This window comes from Ranitomeya variabilis, chromosome 1 (assembly GCF_051348905.1).
Source record: "Ranitomeya variabilis isolate aRanVar5 chromosome 1, aRanVar5.hap1, whole genome shotgun sequence".
Lineage (NCBI taxonomy): Eukaryota > Metazoa > Chordata > Amphibia > Anura > Dendrobatidae > Ranitomeya > Ranitomeya variabilis.
Genome location: NC_135232.1, coordinates 336,364,878 through 336,390,891, shown reverse-complemented (window position 1 = coordinate 336,390,891; position 26,014 = coordinate 336,364,878). Strand labels below are relative to the sequence as shown.

The window sequence follows — 26,014 nt, the reverse complement described above, 5'->3', positions numbered from 1 at the left end:
GCACAATCTTCTGCTTTTTCTCTTCCGGAAGGAAACATAGTTGCTCTTCCGAATTTAGCAGAATACCTAGGAAAGTCTGAGTCGATGATGGAACCAACTTTGATTTTTCCAGGTTGACTAGCCAACCTAAGTCCTGTAAGGAAGATATTACATGATTTAGGCGATTCTTACACTGAGAAAACGAATTCCCCACTACTAGGAAGTCATCCAAGTAGGGTACAACTAACGTATCGTGTTCTCTGACATAGGCCATTACCTCCGAAATGACCTTAGTGAACACTCTCGGTGCCATAGATAGACCAAATGGCATTGCAGCAAACTGAAAATGTCTGACCTGGTCGTTTAAACGCACCGCCATTCTAAGGAATTGTTGATGCTCCTGATGAATGGGCAGATGATAATACGCATCCTTTAAATCCAGGACTGTCATATAACATCTGGGAAAGAGAAGTTTAGTCGCTGTTTTAATAGATTCCATTTTAAAAGCATGATATTGTAGATGCTTGTTCAATTTCCGTAAATTTATGATGGTTCGAAAGGAACCATCCGGTTTGGGAATTAAAAATAAAGGGGAATAGAACCCCTTCCCCTGTTGTTGTTTTGGAACCTCTAGTATAACTTTCTTCTGTCTTAACATCTGAACTTCCTTTTCAAGGGCCTTTTGTTGGTCTAAGGAATCAGGGGTAGTTAATATATAAAAATTTGAAGGTTTTTCCCGAAACTCTAATTTTAACCCCGATTTAATTATGCCCAAAACCCAGTTACTCGATGATATTTTGGCCCACTGAGCATAGTAGTGTTTTAGCCTGCCCCCTACTGGGAGGTCACTATTAACGGTAATTTCTTCTTCTTCTTGATGAAGATGATGGGGCATTAGAGTCCGAACCTTTTTTCTTCGGGTCTGTTGATTCCCAGTCTCGGTTCTGATAAGGTCTTCGGTATTGGAAGCGCCTCCTGAAGGTATTCCTAAAGGTAGGATTAAACACTTTAGGAAAGCCCTTTTTCCTATCTTCAGCCTTAGCTAGAATGTCATCCAATACCGGGCCAAACAGGTACTCACCCCTACATGGAATCGTACACAGTTTTGCTCTCGCCTGGGCATCTCCCTTCCAGGTCTTAAGCCATAGGGCTCGTCGAGCGGCGTTTGAAAGACCTGCTGATCTGGCTGCTAACTTCAGCGAATCCACCGATGCGTCCGCTAAATACGCCACTCCTTCCCGTATTTGCGATAGGGAGTTTAGTATTTTGTCTCTGGGCACTTTGGATTTCAGCTGTTCCTCCAGCTGGGTTATCCAAACCATGACAGATCTAGCCGTACAAGTACTGGAGATTGCCGGTTTGAAAGCACCAGCAGACGACTCCCACACCTTCTTCAAAAACATGTCCGCTTTCCCATCAGACGGATCTTTCAGAAGGCCAACATCCTCAAGAGGTAAGGCTCCGGCTTTAGATGAAGAGGCCACCGCTGCATCCACTTTTGGGACCTTCATCCATACCGACAGATCATCATCGTCAAAGGGATACCTTCTTTTTGCTGACGACGGAAGGAAACCTTTATCTTGTTTATCCCATTCCCGTTTTATAAGGGTCTTCACTGTATCCACGACCGGGAATGACTTACGACTCCTCTGGCACAAGCCCGCAAACATTAAGTCTTGTGCAGATTTCGGTTCCCTGCTGTCAGTAACCCCCATAGTTGCTCGGACTCCTCTAACCAATATATCCATGTTATCAACCGAAAAACATGGCCTTCCTTCTTCCTCTGAGGAGGATGGTGACAAGGAGCGGGAACATTCACCTTCCTACAGGGACGGACTAGATCCTGGAGATATGTCCCTGCTTAACCTCCCATGGCGGCTGGTTCTAAGGGAATAGTTTATTTCTTCCCTGATGACCTCTCTAAGGTCTGACGAACGAAGGGGAGCCTCCTCTTCTAAGGTCTGACAGATGCACACCTGACAAAGCCTTTTAGTATAACTGTCAGGCATTGGGGTCATGCATAACGCACATCGCTTAGATTTAGATGATTTTTTCCCCTAAAACAAAGCACAAAATAACAGACCATATCAGCACCAGGAGCATTGATAACACTCACCATGAGGCTGAATCTGTGAATACCGGTTTTGGAGGAGAACGATCCACTTGTGACGCTGGGGCGCTCACACGCTGCTGCTGCTTCTAGAACGGCTACCGCTCTTGCTGCGCTGCTCCGGTCCCTCTCCTTGAGGGTGCTCGGTGTCTCCTACTGAAGACATTGCTGCACGCTTTCCTGTACAGCCGCCGCTCTTTTGAAATGCTGCAGCGCTCCTCCTCCAGCTTACCCCGGAAGTGTGAGAACTACTTCCGGGTTCACCTGCGCCGGTGTGAGCGCTGAACACCGCGCCTGCACTGTGGACCGTCCTGGCACTGCCCGACCCCTGGAACGTGCTCCGTGTGGTCAGACGAGGGGGGGTCTGCAAGCAGGACACCCCCGACGCTGCTTCCGGGCCCCCGATTCTGTCGTTCGCTACGGACACCGCACAGAGGCATGGCGGACCCGGGTAGGATTTATTTCTGCAGGCTCCCGCCGTCCGGACAGGAACCCAAACTGGAGTGGTGAGGGGGACCGCCCCTTTAAATCCTGTAGGTTCCTGTCCGGAAGGTGGGCGGATCCCCTCTCTCGTAGGGGTGCTGTCGTGGCGATAGGAAAATGAAGAGAACTGAGATCAGCATGAGTAGGGTACAATGTTGAGTAGTAGTCAGCCCCCACTGTCTACATCGAGTGTAAAATGAAGAATAAAATAAGAAAGACTCACCTTAACACTTAATCCCTGAAGCCACTGTCCCCTTAAAACAAAAATAAAAAGCAACAATATTCCTCACCTAATCGAAGTTGAAAGAATCCAGAGAGTCCCACACCATAATCAACAAATGTCACACAGATGGAGTACGCTGTGGGATACTGTGGATTCTTTCAACTTCAGGCAGGTGAGGGATATTGTTTTGTTATTTTTGTTTGTTTACAGAGTACAATGGCTTCAGGGGATTAGTATGTTGTTATTTTTTATTTTATTCTTCATTATACACTCGATGTAGACAGTGGGGGCTGACTACAATTCCCAACGTTGTCCCCTGCTTTTGCTGATCGCAGGGAGGGCAGGGGGCAATGATGTGAACTGTCTTCAGCACCTGAGAACAGAACAGACTGTGCTGGCTTTTCACAGGCACCAGTATGTGTGATACTGATGTGGCACACGGTTGCCACACATATGAAACACACGTATACATATCTCCGACACTGTTTTTTCCAGTACTGGAAATATCAGGACGTGTGAACGAGCCCTAAGATGTAGCAGATTGAAGCTAGAGGAAGGACAGCAGGGAGGGGTGTAGATGGGGTTTTGAGTGGGAGTGACAGGCCACAGAACTGCATGATGGAACTTGTAGTTAAGACAGGAAGCCAGTAGAAAGGAAGTTGTCTACTAACCCCATCAAAGCTGGAGCCAGCCATGAGAACGTGCTGCTAGAGGATAAAAAGGTAATACTCGTAAAATAACAATGTATGTATTGAGAGGTACATAATAGCAAGATTTATGAGAAAAAGAAAAAAAAACAGTAATGGTACTGAACTATTTTTTTTTTTTCTTTTTAACACACACACACACACACACACACACACACACACACACACACACACATTGCACTAACACATGAAATTAAGCATCCTTATGAGCCTAATAACATGCTCCTATGACATTATACGGGTAAATCTCCATGAAATCTTATCTGAAATTGCTTTCATTCTATTTAGCATTTTATTTCTATGTACAAAAACTAGTGCAAAGGAGAAGTATTTTGCCTGTAAAAAATTAAACAGCTCCAGCTTATTTCACCACCGTATAAATCCCAATGTGTCCATCAACCAGTTACATCTGAAGACTATCTGCTGAGGTATGTTTAAGATTTAATTTGTAAACATAAGGTGCTTATAGCTAAACCTAGGTGAGCAAACCTTTGGCGGCACCGTCTAATTGTACCTTAAAGTTATCGTTTTGATAATTGTGCTGAATTGTGGCCTTCTCTGGGTCACACTACACCCATCAACAGCCCAAAAACTCCAACAATGGTGAACCAACTTTTCCACTGTTAATTGGCCTCAAACGTTCCAGTCAAGAAAGGGCACCAACAGTTGGCAAAAATAGTCAAATGGCCCCGTCAACAATCCAAAATCTTTAGTGTATAGCCAGCTTAAATCCTGTTTATGATCATATAATTTTAGGAACTTTTTAAAATGACTATCAAAATGTTTGACTAATTGTGAGCCTATTTAAAAAAAAAATCTGTATTTTTTTTAACTATTCATATAAGGTAACAACATATCATCTACACTAACAACATCAGAAAAAGATTGAGACTCTAGAAATACACCCACTAAATATTAAAAAAGGAGACTTTAATATCTCAGATCTGGCAACTCCAAACATCAACTGTTTTTTTAATTTATTTTTTATCGCCTTTAAAAGCATGTCACATTTTCATCTCAATGACAAAAGTCTTTTATGCAGATGGTGAACACAAAAGTTTTACAATTCAGACATATGTAAGCTGCATTTTACCATAGATCAAAGCAGGGATGCCATGTGCTCACTTAGTATCTTAACAGTGCCAGCACTTTCTGTAGATTTCATTTTTGCATGCATCTCCAGACTTACCAGTTCCAGATGATCTGACTACCAGTACTGCGATATCAAAAGCAATAACATTCATCAAGTATGTACCTATTACTGTACATACTCCTTAGATTTCTATTACTCGACAGTCAGGAGGGAGATGTATAAAAGTATACTAGAGGAGTGTACTGCGTCTTCTTGTAGGTCAATGGTGAGAGAACAAAGGGTTAACTCCACCTCTGGTGTCCACCCCCAATTCTGCAAAAATCCTTTGTTTCCTGACCTCTTCTTTCAAATGAATGGGATTAACCATTGTGATCTTTCAAGAAAGCCCAACACCCCTCTGTCCATCCTAAAAAGGGATAATGACCACATTATCCACATAGCGCATTTAATAAAAAAAAAAAAAAGTACAAATACATGGAAAACCAAATGTGGACTTGTTTTGTTTACGAAAGACTGCCTTTTACTGGGCTTATAAATGTAGGGTATTTTTTCCTTGAAGATTTGAATCAGTTTCAAATCTGCAGCGTGTCAATTCTTTCAGCGTTTCACTCTCATTCCAACTAATGGGAAATCGTGCATAAAAAGGACATATGTTACACACCATGTCTCCCTCCAACACCAGTATTTGCAGCAGAGTTTTCGGCTGCTAATACTGAGCGTGTGAACATACCCTAAAGGGAATGTGTAATCACTAAATGATCCATTGTTTAAATAAGGTTTTTATATCAATTTTTTTTAACCCCATTACCCCCCAAGGGTGGTTTGCACGTTAATGACTGGGCCAATTTCTGCAATTCTGACCACCGTCCCTTTATGAGGTTATAACTAGTGATGAGCGAGTATACTCGTTGCTCAGGTTTTCGGAGTATTTGTGAGTGCGCAGAGATTTAGTATTTGTTGATGCAGCTGCATGATTTATGGCTGCTAGACAGCTTGAATACATGTGGGGATTCCCTAGCAACCACGCAACCCCCACATGTATTCCGGCTGGCTAGCAGCTGTAAATCATGCAGCTGATTTGACAAAAACTAAATCTCCAAGCACGTCGAAATACTAGACCACCCGAGCGTGCTCCGAAAACAAGAGCAAGGAGTACACTCGCTAATCACTAGTTATAACTCTAGAACGCTTAAACGGTTCCCGGTGATTCTGATAAGTTTTTTTCATGACATATTGCACTTCATGATAGTGGTAACATTTCTTTGGAACGACTTGCATTTATTTGTGAAAAAAATGAAATGGAAATTTGTCAAAAATTTTAAACATTTCTCAATTTTCAAACTTTGAATTTTCATGCCCTTAATTTACAGAGTTACGTCACACAAAATAGGTAAATAACATTTCCCACATGTCTAGCAGCACAATTTTGGAAACAATTTTTTTTTTCTTATATGGAAGTTATAAGGGTTAAAAGTTGACCAGCGATTTTTCATTTTTCCAACAAAATTTCCAAAACCATTTTTTTAGGGACCACTTCACATTTGAAGTCACTTTGAGGGGTTTATATGAAAGAAATACCCAAAAGTTACACCATTCTAAAAAACTGCACCCCTCAAAGTGCTCATAACCACATTCAAGAAGTTTATTAACCCTTCAGGTGCTTCACAGGAATTTTAAAAAAATAAATAACTTTTTCACAAAAAATTGACTTCAAATCCAATTTTTTTTATTTTTACAAGGGTAACAGAAAAAAAGAGGATCCCAAAATTTGTTGTGAAATTTCTCCAGAGAATGCCAATACCCCATATGAGGGAGAAACCCACTGTTGGGACACACGGCAGAGCTCGGAAGGGAAGGAGTACCATTTGACTTTTTGAATGCAAAATTTACTGGAACCATTAGCAGACGACATGTCGTGCTTGGAGAGCCCCTGATGTGCCTAAACAGTGAAAATCCCCCACAAGTGACACCATTTTGAAAACTAGACCCCTCAGGGACCTGATCTTGATGTGTAATGGGCACATTCTGCTTCACAGAAATTTATAACGTTGAGCCGTAAAAATAAAAATAAAAAATTTAAAAATCAAATTTTCCCCAGAATTATGTTTTTAGCACAAAATATTGCATTTTCATAAGGGTAACAGGAGAAATTGTACAATACAATTTGTTGTGCAACTTCTCCTACATATGCCGATACCCCATGTGGGTAATACTACTTTTGAGGCACAGTGCAAAGCTCAGAAAAGAAGAGGCGCCATATTGGAGTTCAGATTTTGCTGGAATGGTTTGAGGATGCCATGTCACAGTGGCTGAGCTCCAGAGATGCCAGAACAACAGAAACCCCCTATATGTGACCTCATTTTACAAACTACACTCCCCAATGAATTAATCTATGGGTACAATGATCACATTGATACCATAGCTGTGTCACAGTATTTTATACCATTGGGCAGTGAAAACAAAATAATGACATTTTTAACCACCAAAATTTTGTTTTAGCCCCAAATTTTACATTTTCACAGAAGAAGTGGGTAAAAATGACAAAATTTGTCCCAGAATTTCTACTGAACGTGGCAATACCCCATAAGCGGCTGTACAGCATTGCTTAGCCATACGGAGAGACTCGGGAGGAACAGAGTACTATTTGCCTCCTGGAGTGCAGATTTTCCTAGAACATATTGCGGACTCTATATAAAGAGCCACTGATTGCTAGAAAAACAGAATCCCCCCTCAAGTGACCAGAATTTGGAAATTATACCCCTTGGGAAATTTATCTACAAGTGTAGTCACGATTTTGACTCTATGGGTATTTTCCAGAAACAAGCAGCAATGAATATTGCAGAATGAAAATTGCAAACTGCTGTTGTAATGACCAGTATACTGTAGTGACCAGTAAGTTGCAGTCACCAGTACGCTATGCCCAGCCAGCGCTTCTGGAGGCACGCACCCATAAGTTAAGCGGGCTCTCATCGCTTCACAAATGCCAAACGTGGACACAATATGTGATTTAGGTACACCTATGGGGGCTCAGAAGGGAGGGGGCATTTGGATTTGGGAGCGGAGAATTTGCTGAATTTCTTTTGGCGGGTGAGGAAGCATTTCGCTAAAAAAATGGTAAAAAACAATGCTTATTATGCCGCTTAACAAAAGGACTAAACCACGATCAAAAAGACTGATATAAATAAACATGGTACCGCTGAAAACAACATTTTGTCCTGGGAAAAACAAGCCACCACACAGCTCCATCAGCGGTAAAATAAAAATGTTGTAATGCTCAGAATAAAGCAATGCAAAAATAATTATTTTTTCTATAAAATAGTTTTTATTGTAGAAAAGCACCAAAACGTAAAAAAAAGAAAAAAAAAAAAAGATAGATGAGGTATCGCTATAATCGTACTGACCGGTAAAATAAAACTGCCTTATCAATTTTACCACACACGGAACGGTATAACCATCACCCCCCCACCCCTCCCCAAAAAGAAATTCCTGATTTGCTGGTTTTTGTTCATTTTGCCTTACAATAATCAGAATAGAAAGCCATCAAAAAATGTCATGTTCCCGAAAATGGTACCAATAAAAGCATCAATCTGTCCTGCAAAAATCAAGCCCTCAAATGAGCCTATCAGCTGAAAAATGGAAAAATTATAGCTCAAAATATGGCGATGCAAAAACTAGTGCGAATGCACTCCCAAATCTTCTCCCTTCCGAGGCCCACAGTGTGCCTAAACCACATTTAGCATTCACATGTTTGGTATTTCTGTAGCAATGAGAGCCTGCTTAATTTATGGGTACATGTCTCCAGAAGAACAAGCTGGGCATAACATTCTGGGCACTACAATGTACGTGTGTGAAAGTCTAATGCAATTTTAGGTCAATATCATGCAAAAATATGGAATATTCTGAAGGAGTCAAAGTTTCAAGCACCACTTCATGTACAAGATATAAAAAGTCTACACAAACCTGTTAAAATGCCCATTTTTTTGTCATGTAACAAGAAGAATCATTTCAGAACTTCTTCCACCTTTAATGTCACCCATAATTTCTACAAATCAAAAATGACGTGGGATGTCCTTATTATGGAATTACAGCAGACCCAGGATTGTTGTTTTTTTTTTTTTTTTGCAAATAAATGGGAAAAAGAGGGTAATTGTCGGGAGTGCTTTTTACAATTAAAGGATTTTAGTATTTGTGTGTTTATATCTTTTTGCCTACGAGGTTAGTAGTGGGGGTGTCTCGCAGACCCATCTCCATTACTAACCCCTGGGCTTGATGTCAGCAGACATCAACCCCAAAACCCATTACCTTGATTGCCACCGTACCAGGGAAATTGGGAAGGGCTGAGGCTTAAGGCCCCGTCTCACTAAGCGATTTACCAACGATCACGACCAGCGATATGACCTGGCCGTGATCGTTGGTAAGTCGCTGTGTGGTCGCTGGGGAGCTGTCACACAGACCGCTCTCCCCAGCGACCAACGATCAGGGGAACGACTTCGGCATCGTTGAAACTGTCTTCAACGATGCCGAAGTCCCCCTGCAGCACCCGGGTAACCAGGGTAAACATCGGGTTACTAAGCGCAGGGCCGCGCTTAGTAACCCGATGTTTACCCTGGTTACCAAAAAAAACAAACAGTAAATACTCGCCTTTCGGTGTCCAGGTCCCTTGCCGTCTGCTTCCTGCTCTGACTGAGCCGCCGTACAGTGAGAGCGCAGCGGTGACGTCACTGCTGTGCTCTCACTTCTCACTGTACGGCCGGGAGTCAGTGAGAGCAGGAAGCAGACGGCAAGGGACCTGGACACCGAAAGGCGAGTATGTACTGTTTGTTTTTTTTGGTAACCAGGGTAAACATCGGCTTACTAAGCGCGGCCCTGCGCTTAGTAACCCGATGTTTACCCTGGTTACCAGTGAAGACATCGCTGGATCGGTGTCACACACACCGATTCAGCGATGTCAGCGGGGCCTCAACGACCAAAAAAAGGTCCAGGCCATTCTGACACGACCAGCGATCTCGCAGCAGGGGCCTGATCGCTGGTACGTGTCACACATAGCGAGATCGCTATGGAGGTCGTGACTTGTGACTCAGCAGCGATCTCGCTAGCGATCTCGCTATGTGAGACGGGGCCTTAAGGCTATGTGCACACGTAGGGAGGGTCCTCTGCAGGTTCTCCCGCAGCGGATTTGATAAATCTGCAGGGCAAAACTGCTGCGGTTATCCCTGCAGATTTATCGCGGTTTGTCTTGCGGTTTCCGCTGCGGGTTTACTCCTACTATTGATGCTGCATATGCAGCATCAATAGTAATGTTAAAAATAATTAACAAATGGTTATATACTCACCCTCTGACGTCCCGATCTCCTCGGTGCTGCACCCGGTGGTCTGGTTCCAAAGATACTGTGCAAGAAGGACCTTCGTGACGTCACGGTCATGTGACCGCGACGTCATCGCAGGCCCTGCTCGCACAGCAACCCTGCGACCGGACGGCCGCGTGCAGCGCTGAGAGGTGAGTATATCATTTTTTATTTTAATTCTTTTTTTTTTTACACAAATATGGTTCCCAGGGCCTGGAGGAGAGTCTCCTCTCCTCCACCCCGGGTACCATCTGCACATGATCCGCTTACTTCCTGCATCGTGGGCATAGCCCCATGCGGGAAGTAAGCGGATCAATGCATTCCTATGTGTGCAGAATCGCCACGATTCTGCACAAAGAAGTGACACGCTGCGGAATGTAAACCGCTGCGTTTCTGCGCGTTTTTTCCCGCAGCATGTGCACAGCGGATTGCGGTTTCCATAGGTTTACATGTAACTGTAAACACAATGGAAACTGCTGCGGACCCGCAGCTGCAGAAACGCTGCGGTTCCGCGGTAAAAACCGCAACGTGTGCACATAGCCTAAGCGTCAGCGATGGCGCATCTAACGGATGCACCATTTCTGGGGCGGCTGAGGGCTGGTGTTATTAATGTGGGTAGGGGCCAATATCCATAGCCCCTTTCCAGCCTATTAATATCAACCTGCAGCTGTCTGCTTAGCCTTTGCTGGTTATTACAAATTAGGGGGACCCCACAATATTTTTTGGGGGTCCCCTTTTTAATAACCAGTAAAGGCTATGCAGACAGACAGCTGTGAGCTGTTATTAATAAGCTGGGAAGCTCCATGGATATTGGCCCCTTCCCACAATAACAACACCAGCTCACAGTTGTTTGCTTTCCCTCAGCTGGTTATTTAAAAAATAAAAATATAAAAATAAGAGGGACTGCAATCCATTTTTGAACTTTTTTATTAGCTAAATACAAGTACAGAAAACTACACACGCAAAGCACTGATTATATATCTCACTGACATTTCTATCTATTCTATTCTGATGGTTTGATGGTTCAGTCTGTGAAATTACTGTACATTGCTGATGAATAATCAGGTTTCCTTTGAGATGTGTGTGTACAAATCGGAAAATGCGATCTAATTTACTTGTATTGGCGAGTGCAATCAGATTCTAATAAAAATTGCAGAATGCTGCCATTTTTTTCTTAGTTTGATACAAGCTGAGAAAAAAAACTCACAGAAGAGCACCAAATCATTGTATAACATTGGTCAGAGTGCAACGCATTCTCAGATTGAACTCCTCTATATTATACGCTAATGTGTGCAAGTCCTAAGGGTGTGCATATATATACAAACACATTATTTTATTATTTTTTTTTTGCAGTGCATTCTCACTTTTTCATTGCACTTTCTCGTGTGCATGAGACTTCTGAAATATCATAGCTTTTGCTGGTACTGTTAAAAGCAACTTTTAATCTGCATAAAAAAAGCTGGAGGGGACCCTGATGCAAAAATGCAACATGTGAACATAACTTAGCTTACAGTAGTTATTATAAAAAAAAAAAATCAGTAACCCACCCTCCTCAAGTACAGCTCTTCCATTGCTCCTGGGATTGTTTACAGGTTGCAATGGTGATCTCAAAGCTACTGCACGCATCACTAGTGTGGCCTACATTGGCAGAGTGGGAGCTACTCTGTTTAGTGGGGCTGTGCACTGGCTAATGTGGGGTGGGGTTTTCGAACAGGTCACTTGTTTATGACATCTGTTTTCACTAATAAAATGTAAGCAGGCTACACCCAATGTGATGACTGGGGAAAGGTCTCAGTATGGCACCAAGATATTTACCAATGTAGTGGAACCTCCCTGTAATTATGCTAGCCTTAGTTTCACACTAGCGTTCGGCAGGGCTGCGGACAAAAGCCTTCTTCCTCCGTGAAGCCCCACCCACTGCCGCGCCTCTTCCTTCAGCTCCGCCTACGTCTGCATGCATCCTACTTACCCTATCTTTAAAATTAGATATGGTGCATTGTGATTCCACAATCTGATACAGCAGCAATATCAGTAATAAGGCTACTTTCACACTAGCGTCGGACAACGCATGACGAATTGCGTCGTTGCGATGTACCGACGCTAGCAGTGAATGCGCCGCACAACGGGGGCAGCGAATGCTGTATTTCAACGCATCCGCTGCCCCATTGTGAGGTGCGGGGAGGCGGGGGCGGAGTTCCGGCCGCGCATGCGCGGTCGGAAAAGACGGGAACGACGCACCAAAAACGTTACAAGCAACGTTTTTTGGTGGCGACGGTCCGACGCGACGTGTGGCAATGCGTCGCACTGCGTCGCTAATGCAAGTCAATGGAGAAAAAACGCATCCTGCAAGCACAAGTAGTGCTCTCAACCGATGGACAGATTACTGATGTGGCCGCTGGAACGGTTCCTGCAAATCGCTTTGCATTATCTCTACCAATCTGATTTATTTCACAACGGAGAGCAAAATAAACCACAGTACATATCTATGTGGGAACATGACTGCAGGCATTAGACCTCATTTACGGTATGTTTCCACGGTCAGTATTGACAGCGCTTGGACGCAGCTCCGTCCAAATTGCTGCTGGCTTTTGTACGCGTGGTGATTCTGGATGTGTTCATTGAACCGTGTGTTATCACGCGCCCTATACATTGGACTGTGTAATTTATCTTGCGGAGACTGAGCGTCTCCACAAGATAAATTGACATGCTGCGGTCTGGAAACACGCGCCACATGTGCGTCTCCGCAGGGAAGCCAGAGGCTTCTCAGCATGCATAGTGGAGATGGGATTTCATAAAATCCCCTCCACCATGCTGTAACATCTGGCCGATGCGGATTGGACGCTGCGGCTGTACACAGCATCCAATCCGCAGCGAATACTGAACGTGGAAACATACCCTTAGATATTCGTGTTACATCTGTTTTTTCACAGTTAGAACATGTATCCATTATAATCTATGCTGCTATTCACATGTATGGTTTTTCTTCCAGCAGCATTGATGACAAGGGACAATACAAGTCTATAAGTCCGTGAAGTGATTAGCCCATAGACAGCACACAGATGACACACTGATGGTGTCTGTGTTAACCCATTCACAACATGCGCCGTACATGTATGGAGCATGTCAGATCTCCCACTTTCATGTGGGCTCCGATGGGTCGCGGATGCGTTGGCATAACAACCTGGGGTCTGCAGGAGACCCCCGTGGTTGTCATAGCCGGATAGCTATGAGTGACGCCCAGTGGTCGGCACTCATAGCAAGTGATCATTTTAGGTACACATAGCAGGGCTGAAGTCCTGCTATGTGTAGCACGGTTGATCGGATGATCGTGGCTTTTAGTCTCCCATGGAGACTATTGAAGCAAGTGTAAAGTAAAAAAAAGTTTTTAAAAATATTAACGTTTAAATACCCATTTGCCCCATTCAAAATAAACCCCAAAAAATACACATTAGGAATCACCGCGTTCAGAATCGCCCAATCAATATTTAAAATTAATTAGATCAGTAAACAGCGTAATGAGAAAAAAGGATCAAAATGTCAGAATCACTTTTTTTTGGTCCCGCAATATTGCGTTAGGCTACGTTCACACTTTGCGGGTTTTGCCGCGGATCCGCAGCAGTTTTCCATGCAGGGTACAGTACAATGTTACCCTATGGAAAACAAAACCCGCTGTGCCCACGCTGCGGATTTCTGCGGAAAAAGCCGCGCGGCTTTTCTGCGGAAAAAAGAAGGAGCATGTCACTTCTTGGTGCATAATCGCAGCGATTCTGCAGCCATAGAAATGCATTGATCCACTCACTTTCCGCATGGGGCTGTGCCCACGTTGCGGGAAGTTAAGCGGATAATGTGCAGATGGTACCCGGGGTGGAGGAGAGGAGACTCTCCTCCAGGCCCTGGGAACCATATTTTGGTGTAAAAAAAAGAATTAAAATAAAAAATGATGCTATACTCACCTCTCAGCGCTGCCCGCGGCGTCCGGTCTCAGTTGCTGTGCGAGCAGGACCTGTGGTGACGTCGCGGTCACATGACCGTGATGAAGCCGCGGTCACATGACCGTGACGTCATGAAGGTCCTTGTCGGCACAGCCGCCTGCAGCACCGAGGAGATCCGGACATCGGAGGGTGAGTATAACCAATTTTTATTATTTTTTACATTACTATTGATGCTGCATATTGCTGCATATGCAGCATCAATAGTATAGGCGGAAACCCGCAGCGGAAACCGCGGAACAAACCGCAATAAATCTGCAGGGATAACCGCAGCGGTTTTGCCCTGCAGATTTATCAATTCCACTGCGGGATTAACCCGCAGAGCAGGCCGCAAAGTGTGAACGTGGCCTTAAAATGCAGTAACGGGCAATCAAAACATTGTATCTGCACCAAAATGGTATCAATAAAAACGTCAGCTCGGCGCACAAACAATTATCCCTCACCTAACCCAAGATCCCGAAAAATGGAGAAGCTACAGATCTCAGAAAATGACGCAATCTTTTTTTTTCATCACTTAAATAAAAAATAACCTATCATGTTTGGTATCTAAAAACTAGTAATGACCTGGGCAATCAGAATAGCAGGTGAGTTTTAGCATTTGGTGAACATGGTAAAAAAAAAAAAAAAAAAAGCATTATTGTGGAATTGCACCACACTGAATTTTTCCTCGTTTTAAATGGTGTTGTTCAAAAGTAAAACAAGCCCTCACACGGCCATATTGATGGAAAATAAAAAAAAAAAAAAGTTACTGCTCTGGCAAAAAACAGAAATGCAAAAACAGATAATGGCCTGGGAGTGAAGGGGTAAAAGCACCATTCCAAAATTGTTGTTTCTCAGCGCTGGAGTGGTGCTTTAAATGTAAGCCTCCTACCCTCTCTCTTATATTCTCCTTCCGATGGCTTCACCCTTCACCGACGCCATCCTGTGCCTATGCACAATGCAAGTCTATGAGAGCCAGAATGCGGCTGTCAGATGTATTAAAAAGTAACGTCCCGGCACCATCCATGAAAGACTGGAGCTGCCAGCTGGTCACTTTTCACCAAAGAGCGACACTGGAAAACAATGATGGTTGCGGCAGGAGAGTATGAGACAGGCGAATAACATTTAAAGCACCACTCCAGCGGTGCAATAATAAAAAAAAATGCTGGAGTGGTGCTTTAAATATGGAGAAGTTTTGTATTTTATTTATTTATTTATTTAGTTATCTCTCCAAGAAAAACAATGAGGACCACACTGATGGTGGATACGGACACACTGATGCAAACCACTGATAACAATTTTTTCAAGTACGTGTTTAAACACGGACGTGTGAATGAGGCCTTACACATATTAAGCCACCCATAAACCTTTAAGTGTTAAGTCTACCTCATTTAGGCAACGTCCATCTCTTCTTCCCCCTGCCCCCAATACCCTTGGGCTAGCTGAATGTGCATGTGTTTTTATTCACCAGTGGGGGGTAAGACACTGTCACTCTTCTGGCAGCAGGGTATCTCCCAAGGGAACAAAAGGATCACACCGAAATTCAGCATTTTTCTTCCTCTGACATCATCTATCGAGGGAGGGTCCCAGTCATTTTATATAAGGCCTCTTTCACACTTCAGTCTTTTCCCTTCCATCGAAATCCGTTGAGTTTTGAAAAAACAGGATCCTGCAAATTTTTCAGCAGGATCCTGTTTTTTCCCATAGACTTGTATTAGCGATGGATTGTGACGGATGGCCATCCGTTTCGTCCGTCGGAAAATAGCGGCCTGTCGGGTGGAGAAAACATTCAGAGGAACGTTTTTTCTGCACGTCAGAAAATCGCTCAGAGACGGGTCCTGCGCTGCCCGTCGTTGGCTATAATGGAAGCCTATGGGCGCAGGATCCGTCGCTGACCGTCAAACACAGGAATCCTGCGACGTATCACGTTATTTAATTCTAAGCATGCCCAGAACCATTTTCCAAGTCAGGGAAAAATTCTCTCTCTCTGTGCGCCCATAGTGGAGACAGGATTTCATAAAATCCCCTCCACTATGCTGTAACATCTGGACGCTGCAGATTAGACGCTGCAGATGTACGCAGCGTCCAATCCGCAGCAAATCCTGAAGGTTTCCTGACTATGGAAACATACCCTCAAAAATGTTGGGATTGACACTCCTTTATTCTCACAGATTAAACACTTACCCCGGTGTCTGGCAGTGGCTTATCCCCCTCTCCCCATTGAGAACACATATATATGGTACGCATGCACTAGTCTTTCCTGTTACTGAGCGTACATGCACGTCTGCTTATTGGATAAGCTTGTCCATTTGGGCACATTTCCATGACGGAGATAAAGGGAACCTGTCGGCTCGCCTGACCAATCCTGCTGCTTTTAAGAGATTTCTGAATTTCATCGAATACAACCTACATTGTATCTTTCGTCTGTTAGTCCTGGAAGTTAACAAAGGGTATGTTCACAATGTGTTTGACGTGGATTTTTTGTATGGGGCATTTATTCTATTTCAACTGATTGAAAATTTACGTTAAGTTTGGAGCATTTTTAAGCAGAAAAGCCTCAAGAATTGGCATGGTGCCTCTTGTTCTACATGGAAAGCATAAGCACTACGGGCAAGTTTTCACAGGGCAAAGAATAGGAAGAGTAGTCTAAGAGAACGTGTTTTTCTATCGATTTTGGAGAACATTCTGTTCTAAAATCACGAATCAGTGTGAACATAGTCTAAATGTATAACGGACTATTATCATATCCCTTGTCACAAGAGTGTGCCCCTACAAAAGCTAATGGCATCAGTGCCGTTTGGACACGATCAGTAAGAGTGTGGGACCCCTCTATAAGAGGAAATACTTCACTGAAGAGCTGCCCATGAAGGACATCTATAGGAGACCCTACCCCTCGCACCCAGCATGCAGTCACATCTTAAGGTTATGGCATTCCATTATATCTGGCTAGTGGGGTGGAACTACTGGGACCCCGCCTCGCCGAAAAATGTCCTATCAGTATCTTCACTGTCCAGAGATGCTCCCGGCCACTAAATGGGGCTGAGGAGCTCCATGCCCAGCGGGTGGCCAAGAGATGGACCATCAGTGAAGGGGCCACTAGCCTAGTGACCCTGTTCTCTGGGGATTAGTGGGGTCCCAGCAGTAACTGATAAGGAACTGATCACAGACTTTGGAGTCGGCCTCTGCACAAGTGGGCAACCTGTTCTCAGGGTTGGCGCAGGTCACAATGGTGGCCCTAAGGGATTTTATCACTACACACACTGGGCTACATTGCGGTTTTCTGCAGCTGTCCTAATCTTCCATGGCACCGGTGATTGAAGTGCCTCTATCACCCCAAATATAATGGCAGGAATGAAAGGAGGAGAGTGGCATTCTCCAAAGTCATCTGTCAGGAGCAGCGATTTACTCACACACTAGACCAACCCTCCAATAGGAAGCCGTCCAGGCCTGAGGGCATGGTGCCCTGCTAGTAATGGGCACTCCGGCCTGTGAGGCAGCACACCCGGATACAGTGCATCGCCACTCCATGGCAGGCTGGTGCGGCCACCCAGGGGTTAAGAGCAGCTGCTCCCTGGTCAGCTGAATGTGCGCAGGGTAAACAAGGTGGCGGGGCACAGGCTGGCCGAGGCAGGAGCGGGCACAGGGCAACACGTGGAGGAAGACAACACACACGTAGCTCACCGCGGCCGCTCATGTGACCGATACAGGCAGGACGCACTCACCGTGTGCCGGCTGCTCCTAGCTCAGCTCCCCGGGCAGCTCAGCGACTGGACCGGCCGCCCCCGTAACATCGCCCCCGTCAGGAGACCAACGCTCTGTGCACAGTGGGGTTATTGGTCGGAGCCGCGTTGTTGTGCTTCTCCGGGATCACACTGGGAGGGGGTCGTTGCCAGGCTCTGCACACAGGGACACAGATTGGTGCATCAACAGGAAGGGAGGGACAGCCGGCCGGGAATGCTGGGAGCTGGCAGCGGTGGGACCGGGAAGAGGCGGGGGTGACACCGTCAACTGTTCTCAGCTGTGCAGTAATGGCCGCTGGGTCATGTGGACACTACAATAACGTGTGTCCGTCCTGGGGGGATTCCTGCTGCCTGCTCGTGTGTCCTGAGGAGAAACAGCGCGGGAGCAATGAGTGACCTGCACAGGAAGCAGCCCGTGTACACCAACACGGGGCCCACAACAACACGGGGCCCACAATCCGTGTACACCAGCACGGGGCCCACAATCCGTGTACACCAACACGGGGCCCACAATCCGTGTACACCAGCACGGGGCCCACAATCCGTGTACACCAACACGGGGCCCACAATCCGTGTACACCAACACGGGGCCCACAATCCGTGTACACCAACACGGGGCCCACAATCCGTGTACACCAACACGGGGCCCACAATCCGTGTACACCAACACGGGGCCCACAATCCGTGTACACCAACACGGGGCCCACAATCCGTGTACACCAACACGGGGCCCACAATCCGTGTACACCAACACGGGGCCCACAATCCGTGTACACCAACACGGGGCCCACAATCCGTGTACACCAACACGGGGCCCACAATCCGTGTACACCAACACGGGGCCCACAATCCGTGTACACCAACACGGGGCCCACAATCCGTGTACACCAACACGGGGCCCACAATCCGTGTACACCAACACGGGGCCCACAATCCGTGTACACCACACGGGGCCCACAATCCGTGTACACCAACACGGGGCCCACAATCCATGTACACCAACACGGGGCCCACTCTCCGTGTACACCAGCACGGGGCCCACAATCCGTGTACACCAGCACGGGGTCCACTCTCCGTGTACACCAACACGGGGTCCACAATCCGTGCACACCAACACGGGCCCACAATCCGTGCACACCAACACGGGCCCACAATCCGTGTACACCAACACTAGACCCACAATCCGTGTACACCAGCACGGGGCCCACAATCCGTGTACACCAGCACGGGGCCCACAATCCGTGTACACCAGCACGGGGCCCACAATCCGTGTACACCAACACGGGGCCCACAATCCGTGTACACCAGCACGGGGCCCACAATCCGTGTACACCAACACTAGACCCACAATCCGTGTACACCAGCACGGGGCCCACAATCCGTGTACACCAACACGGGCCCACAATCCGTGTACACCAACACTAGACCCACAATCCGTGTACACCAGCACGGGGCCCACAATCCGTGTACACCAGCACGGGGCCCACAATCCGTGTACACCAGCACGGGGCCCACAATCCGTGTACACCAACACGGGGCCCACAATCCGTGTACACCAGCACGGGGCCCACAATCCGTGTACACCAGTACGGGGCCCACAATCCGTGTTCACCAGCACGGGGCCTACAATCCGTGTACGCCAGCACGGGGCCCACAATCCGTGTACGCCAGCACGGGGCCCACAATCCGTGTACGCCAGCACGGGGCCCACAATCCGTGCACACCAACACGGGCCCACAATCCGTGTACACCAAAACTAGGCCCACAATCCGTGTACACCAGCACGGGGCCCACAATCCGTGTACACCAACAAGGGGCCCACAATCCGTGTACACCAGCACGGGGCCCACAATCCGTGTACACCAGCACGGGGCCCACAATCCGTGTACACCAGCACGGGGCCCACAATCCGTGTACACCAACACGGGGCCCACAATCCGTGTACACCAGCACGGGGCCCACAATCCGTGTACACCAGCACGGGGTCCACAATCCGTGTACACCAGCACGGGGCCCACAATCCATGTACACCAACACGGGGCCCACAATCCGTGTACACCAGCACGGGGTCCACAATCCGTGTACACCAACACAGGGCCCACAATCCGTTTGAGGCCACGGTCACACTATTAGGATTTGGTTAGTTTTTTACTTCAGTATTTTTAAGCCTAGACCAGGAGTGGGTGATAAATACAGAAGTGGTGACGTGTTTCATTTATACTTTTCCTCTAATTGATCATCTCCTGGTTTTGTCTTACAAATACTGAGGTAAAATACCAAATACTGACCGTGTGAACATGGCCTAATAGCTGGACGACCATGACCCGGCCGCTGTGCTGCTCCTGTAAAGGTCCTGTGTCAGCCCCTATTCTGTGAATTACACACCCCCTTAGGGTGCGTGTCCACGCTCAGGATGGCCGGCGGTATCGCCGCAGCGGCGAAGCCGCTCGGCGCTAAGCCCCGCCCCCTTTCTGGGACGCGATGGTGCCGGATGTGTACAGTACACATCCGGGATCATCGCACCCCTCGCCATAGGGCCCTGTGATATGCCTTGCGGGGACGCTGCGTCCCCGCAAGGTGTACGGACATGCGATCTGAAAAGACGCGCAGCATGTCCGGAGTCGCAGGGCCGCCGCGTGCGGGTTTCCACGCAGAGTGGACACGGGATTTCAACAAATCCCTTCCACTATGCTGGAACATCTGGACGCTGCGTGTTTGACGCTGCAGCGTCAATCACGCAGCGTTTACTTACCGTGGACACTCACCCTTAGATGTTACTCTTTCATTACTTACCATCCAAATGGCCGCTTCCAATACCCAACCGCTTACTTGTGTTTATCCCATTCTGATAAAGGACCATTTACAGTGCAAGATAATCGCAACCATGGATTCCTAGGAACACTTGTTTCTGTAAATAGGACTGCCAGTCATTCATCAAACAAGAAAAATGCTCGTTCATCAGATGCAATGACCCTTAGATTTGCCCCAAAGATCATCGTTCTGAGCAGCACATAATTTCGTGTAAACAAGTCTCCCTCTGCTGAGAGCAATGGCAGCCTGTGGGCAGTGAGCCATTTATTCCTGAGCGTTCTGTGTGGGTCTGAAGTGTCTGTGTCTTAAGGGAATTAACATGCCTCCGAGTTGTTGATCAGCAGACATACAGTGGGTACGGAAAGTATTCAGACCCCTTTAAATGTTTCACTCTTTGGTTCATTGCAGCCATTTGGTAAATTCAAAAAAAGTTCATTTTTCTCTAATGTACACTCTGCACCCTATCTTGACTGAAAAAAAAAATGTAGAAATGTTTGCATATTTATTAAAAAAGATAAACTGAAATATCACATAAGTATTCAGACCCTTTGCTCAGACACTCATTTACGGTAAGTCACATGCTGTCTATTTCCTTGTGATCCTCCTTGAGATGATTCTACTCCTTCATTGGAGTCCAGCTGTGTTTAAAAATTGTGTGTAACATATATATATATATATATATATCCACAAAATGAGAAGAAAATCGGACCGCACCAACAGCCTGTGTGTAGAAGACGTGATGGGAACCGCTCACCTGCGTGCTGATAGCCAAAGCCTCCAATCCTGGGTGCGAAGCTCCGTGAAAGAGATGCATGAATGGATTCCGATGGGAGAAGAAGGCACGCACTCAACAGGATGTCCGATGCAGGTAACTTTATTGTAGTAAAAGACACATCTTCACAGCCGGGGGGTGCTGTACAAGGAGTGCGGCGATGCTAGACAACAGCTGTTTCGCGCCTGGCTGGCGTTTCAACAGGTCAATGAAAGTGTGCACAGAAACGCCGGGTGAAATAGAAACAGGTGAGGACGAGGCGCCTCCCATCTACTTCCACCGTGAAACCGATCACACCCCACCTTGAGACAAGATCATTAAAACATACCTTAAAAACAATGCACATAGTACCAAGAAATATTTCCAAAAGGACAAACTACGCAACTTATAACGACCATGACTAATATGACCTTCATACCACAATAGTATACATTAGAACTGCAGAATTATAATATTGCCTGAGAACGAAAAAAATAATAAATGGAAAAAACGAGTGAAAAAAACACCTTCATGTGAGCATATGGTAGGAAGCAATAGAATCTTGACATTATGCCAACTGAGTGGCTAAATGAAAAGAACGGGTTATAAGAAAATGGCCATATCCACCCTGTCATTAAAACCTAATGGGCCCATAGCGTTAGTTTGCATGATCCACCGAGCTTTTTTTTGTAGAAGCATATTATGAAGGTCCCCCCCTCTTTTTGGTAGGGTGACCTGCTCGATGCCGGCAAATGTCAAAACGCTAGGGTCACCATTATGACTAACGCGAATATGTTCAATTAACCGGGGAACCCCTTTGCCTGTAACAATAGTGCTGCAATGTTCTCGAAAACGCATGTATAAACAGCGTATAGTTTTACCAATGTAAAAACGTCCACACGGACAAAATATAATATAAACGACATTTTTCGTTTTACATGTTATGAATGTATTAACTACATGCTTCACGGGTCCTATGCTAAGAAAGCGCCCCGTGAGGTGATATTTGCAGTGTGAACAATGGCCACATCGAAAGTTCCCTTTCGGTGTGCTGGAATTTAACCAATTATTATGATCACTTGGTAAACGGTTGCGCACTAAGACATCCCTTAGATTTTTGCTGCGTTGATTTGATATTAAAGGGCCTCTTTTGACTATATCTACTAGGTCTCTGTCTTTTTCGAGAATATGCCAGTTCTTGCGTATTGCACTGCGTATGCAACTATCTACCGAACTAAATTGAAAACTAAAATTAAAACGTTTGCCTGATGGTATATGTGTAATGTTCCCAGTGTTGTGCATATCAGATCTTACTGTGGCATCATTAAGCAACTTAGTAGGGTAACCTCTATTTGCCAACCTATTGAATAGCTCATTAGACTGGGTTATAGCTCCTTCTTGTGTGCTGTTGACTTTGTTAACCCACAAAAATTGGCTATAGGGGAGGGACCGTTTAACATGTGATGGATGGTAACTTGTATAATGTAATAAAGAATTGGTTGCAACCGGTTTACGGTACAGTGTTGTAGCCAGGGTACCTTCTTTTGCCTCCACAGAAACATCCAAAAAATTGAGGCTTGTGCCTCCAAATTCCAATGTGAACGACATGTTCATCTGATTGGTATTAAGATATGCAACAAAGGAGGAAAATGTATCTTCAGACCCGTCCCATACGAAAATCATATCATCCACGTATCTACGGTAGAATTTTATATGTTTAGAAAACGTATTTTGTGTGGCATAAATGTATTTTTCCTCAAAAAGGCTTAAAAACAGGTTAGCGAAGGTGCATGCTGCCGGAGTCCCCATTGCAGTCCCAGTTACCTGTTTGTACCACAAGTCTCTGAAGGTAAATGCATTGTGCATCAATATAAATTGCAACCCCTCACATACAAAGTCGATAAAAGACTGGGATCGATCAGTGGACTCCAAGATAACTCTAATAGAGTCCACCCCCATTTGTTGGGGGATCCTAGTGTAAAGATTGGCTACATCGACTGAAGCTAAAGCGAACCCGGTTTGCCATTGGAAATGCTTAATAGCTTTAAGGAATGCATTAGTGTCCTTCAAATAAGATGGGACGCTCGTTAGTATGGGGCGAAGCAGCCAATCGATGTATTTCGACAGGGGTTCTATGAGAGAACCCACCCTGGATACTATGGGGCGTCCGGGAGGGTCTTTTTCGGACTTGTGTATTTTGGGGACGCAATACCAATGAGGCTTATATATATACACTCACACACTGCTCAAAAAATAAAGGGAACACTAAAATCCCACATCCTAGATATCACTGAATGAAATATTTCAGTTGCAAATCTTTATTCATTACATACTGGAATGTGTTGAGAATAATAAAACATAAAAGTGATCAATGTAAATCAAAATTAATATCCAATGGAGGTCTGGATTTGGAATGATACTCAAAATCAAAGTGGAAAATCAAATTACAAGTTGATCCAACTTCAGTGGAAATGCCTCAAGACAAGGAAATAATGCTCAGTAGTGTGTGTGGCCTCAACGTGCCTGTATGACCTCCCTACAACACCTGGGCATGCTCCTGATGAGGCGGCGGATGGTCTCCTGAGCGACCTCCCTGACCTGGACTAAAGTATCCGCCAACTCCTGGACAGTCTTTGGTGCAACGTGACGTTGATGGATGATGAGAGACATGATGTCCCAGATGTGTTCAATCGGATTCAGGTCTGGGGAACAGGCGGGCCAGTCCATAGCTTCAATGCCTTCATCTTGCAGGAACTGCTGACACAATCCAGCCACATGAGGTCTGGCATTGTCCTGCATTAGGAGGAACCCAGGGCCAACCGCACCAGCATATGGTCTCACAAGGGGTCTGAGGATCCCATCTCAGTACCTAATGGCAGTCAGGCTACCTCTAGCGAGCACATGGAGGGCTGTGCAGCCCTCCAAAGAAATGCCAACCCACATCTTTACTGACCCACTGCCAAAACAGTCATGCTGAAGGATGTTGTAGGCAGTAGATTGCTCTCCAAGGCGTCTCCAGACTCTGTCACGTGCTCAGTGTGAACCTGCTTTCATCTGTGAAGAGCACAAGGCACCAGTGGCGAATTTGCCAGTCCTGGTGTTCTGTGGCAAATGCCAAGCGTCCTGCACGGTGTTGGGCTGTGAGCACAACCCCCATCTGTGGACGTCGGGCACTCAGACCATCCTCATGGAGTCAGTTTTTAACCGTTTGTGCAGACACATTCACATTTGTGGCTTCTGGAGGTTATTTTGCAGGGCTCTGGCAGTGTTCCTCCTCTTCCTTCTTGCACAAAGGCTGAGGTAGCAGTCCTGCTGCCGGGTTGTTGCCCTCCTACGGCACCCTCTACGTCTCCTGGTGTACTGGCCTGTCTCCTGGGAGCGCCTCCAGCCTCTGGACACTAAGCTGACAGACACAGCAAACCTTGCCACAGCTCGCATTGATGAACCACTTGTGTGGATTGTAGAGTCCGTCTCATGCTACCACGAGTGTGAAAGCACAACCAGCATTCAAAAGTGACCAAAACATCAGCCAGAAAGCATTGGTACTGAGATGTGGTCTGTGGTCCCCACCTGCAGAACCACTCATTTATTGAGTGTGTCTTGATAATTGCCAATAATTTCCATCTGTTGTCTATTCCATTTGCACAACAGCAAGTCAAATTGATTGTCAGTGTTGCTTCCTAAGTGGACAGTTTTATATCACAGAAGTTTGATTTACTTATATTCTGCAGTTTAAGTGTTCCCTTTATTTTTTTGAGCAGTGTGTATATATATATATATATATATATATATATATATATATATACACACATATACACACACATGCACAGCAGCACTCTCTGAATGCGAAGACATATAGTGTCAATGGAAATAACAATTTCCAACTGCATTGCCCCTCAGCAAGATGTACTTACGGAAAAAGTGAAGGTTTTGAGCTCATAAATTGGCCAATTCATGGTTGGTGATATCAACTTCCTGTTTGTGGCACATTCGTACACTGTGTGCAGAATTATTAGTCAAGTTGTATTTTAGAGGATTATTTTTATTATTGATCAACAACTACAGTACAGACCAAAAGTTTGGACACACTCTCATTTTAAGATTTTTCTATATTTTCATCACTATGAAGATTGTAAATTCACACTGAAGGCATCAAAACTATGAATTAACACATGTGGAATTATATACTTAACAAAAAAGTGTGAAACAACAGAAAATATGTCTTATATTCTAGGTTCTTCAAAGTAGCCACCTTTTGCTTTGATGACTGCTTTGCACACTCTTGGCATTCTCTTGATGCGCTTCAAGAGGTAGTCACCGGGAATGGTTTTCACTTCACAGGTGTGCACTGTCAGGTTTAATAAGTGGGATTTCTTGACTTATAAATGGGGTTTGGACCATCAGTTATGTTGAGCAGAAGTTTGGTGGATTCACAGCTGATAGTCCTACATGGCCCCCTTGTTCACCTGATCTGAACCCCATAGAGAACCTGTGGTCCCTCATAAAATGTGAGATCTACAGGGAGGGAAAACAGTACACCACTCGGAACAGTGTCTGGGAGGCTGTTGTGGCTGCTGCACGTAATGTTGATCGTAAACAGATCAAGCAACTGACAGAATCTATGGATGGAAGGCTGTTGAGTGTCATCATAAAGAAAGGTGGCTATATTGGTCACTCATTTTTTGGGGTTTTGTTTTTGCATGTCAGAAATGTTTATTTCTAAATTTTGTGCAGTTATATTGGTTTACGTGGTGAAAATAAATAAGTGAGATGGGAATATCTTTGGTTTTTATTAAGTTGCCTA

The 26,014-nt window shown here is 45.5% G+C and overlaps 1 protein-coding gene across 3 annotated transcripts in view; it reads right to left on the bottom strand.

Annotated features, from left to right (window-relative positions):
- HOMEZ (homeobox and leucine zipper encoding) overlaps window positions 1-26,014 on the bottom strand; it is a 76,003-nt gene that overhangs the window by 26,793 nt on the left and 23,196 nt on the right. The window contains exon 1 of one of the 3 annotated variants that reach the window (XM_077299379.1): window positions 17,631-18,013. The exons of 1 other annotated variant lie outside the window; for it this stretch is intronic. The gene's annotated coding sequence lies outside the window, so the exon portion shown is untranslated. Of the gene's footprint in view, window positions 1-17,630; window positions 18,014-26,014 lie in introns of those variants that run through there. One more of the 3 variants, XM_077299386.1, reaches the window with a different exon arrangement.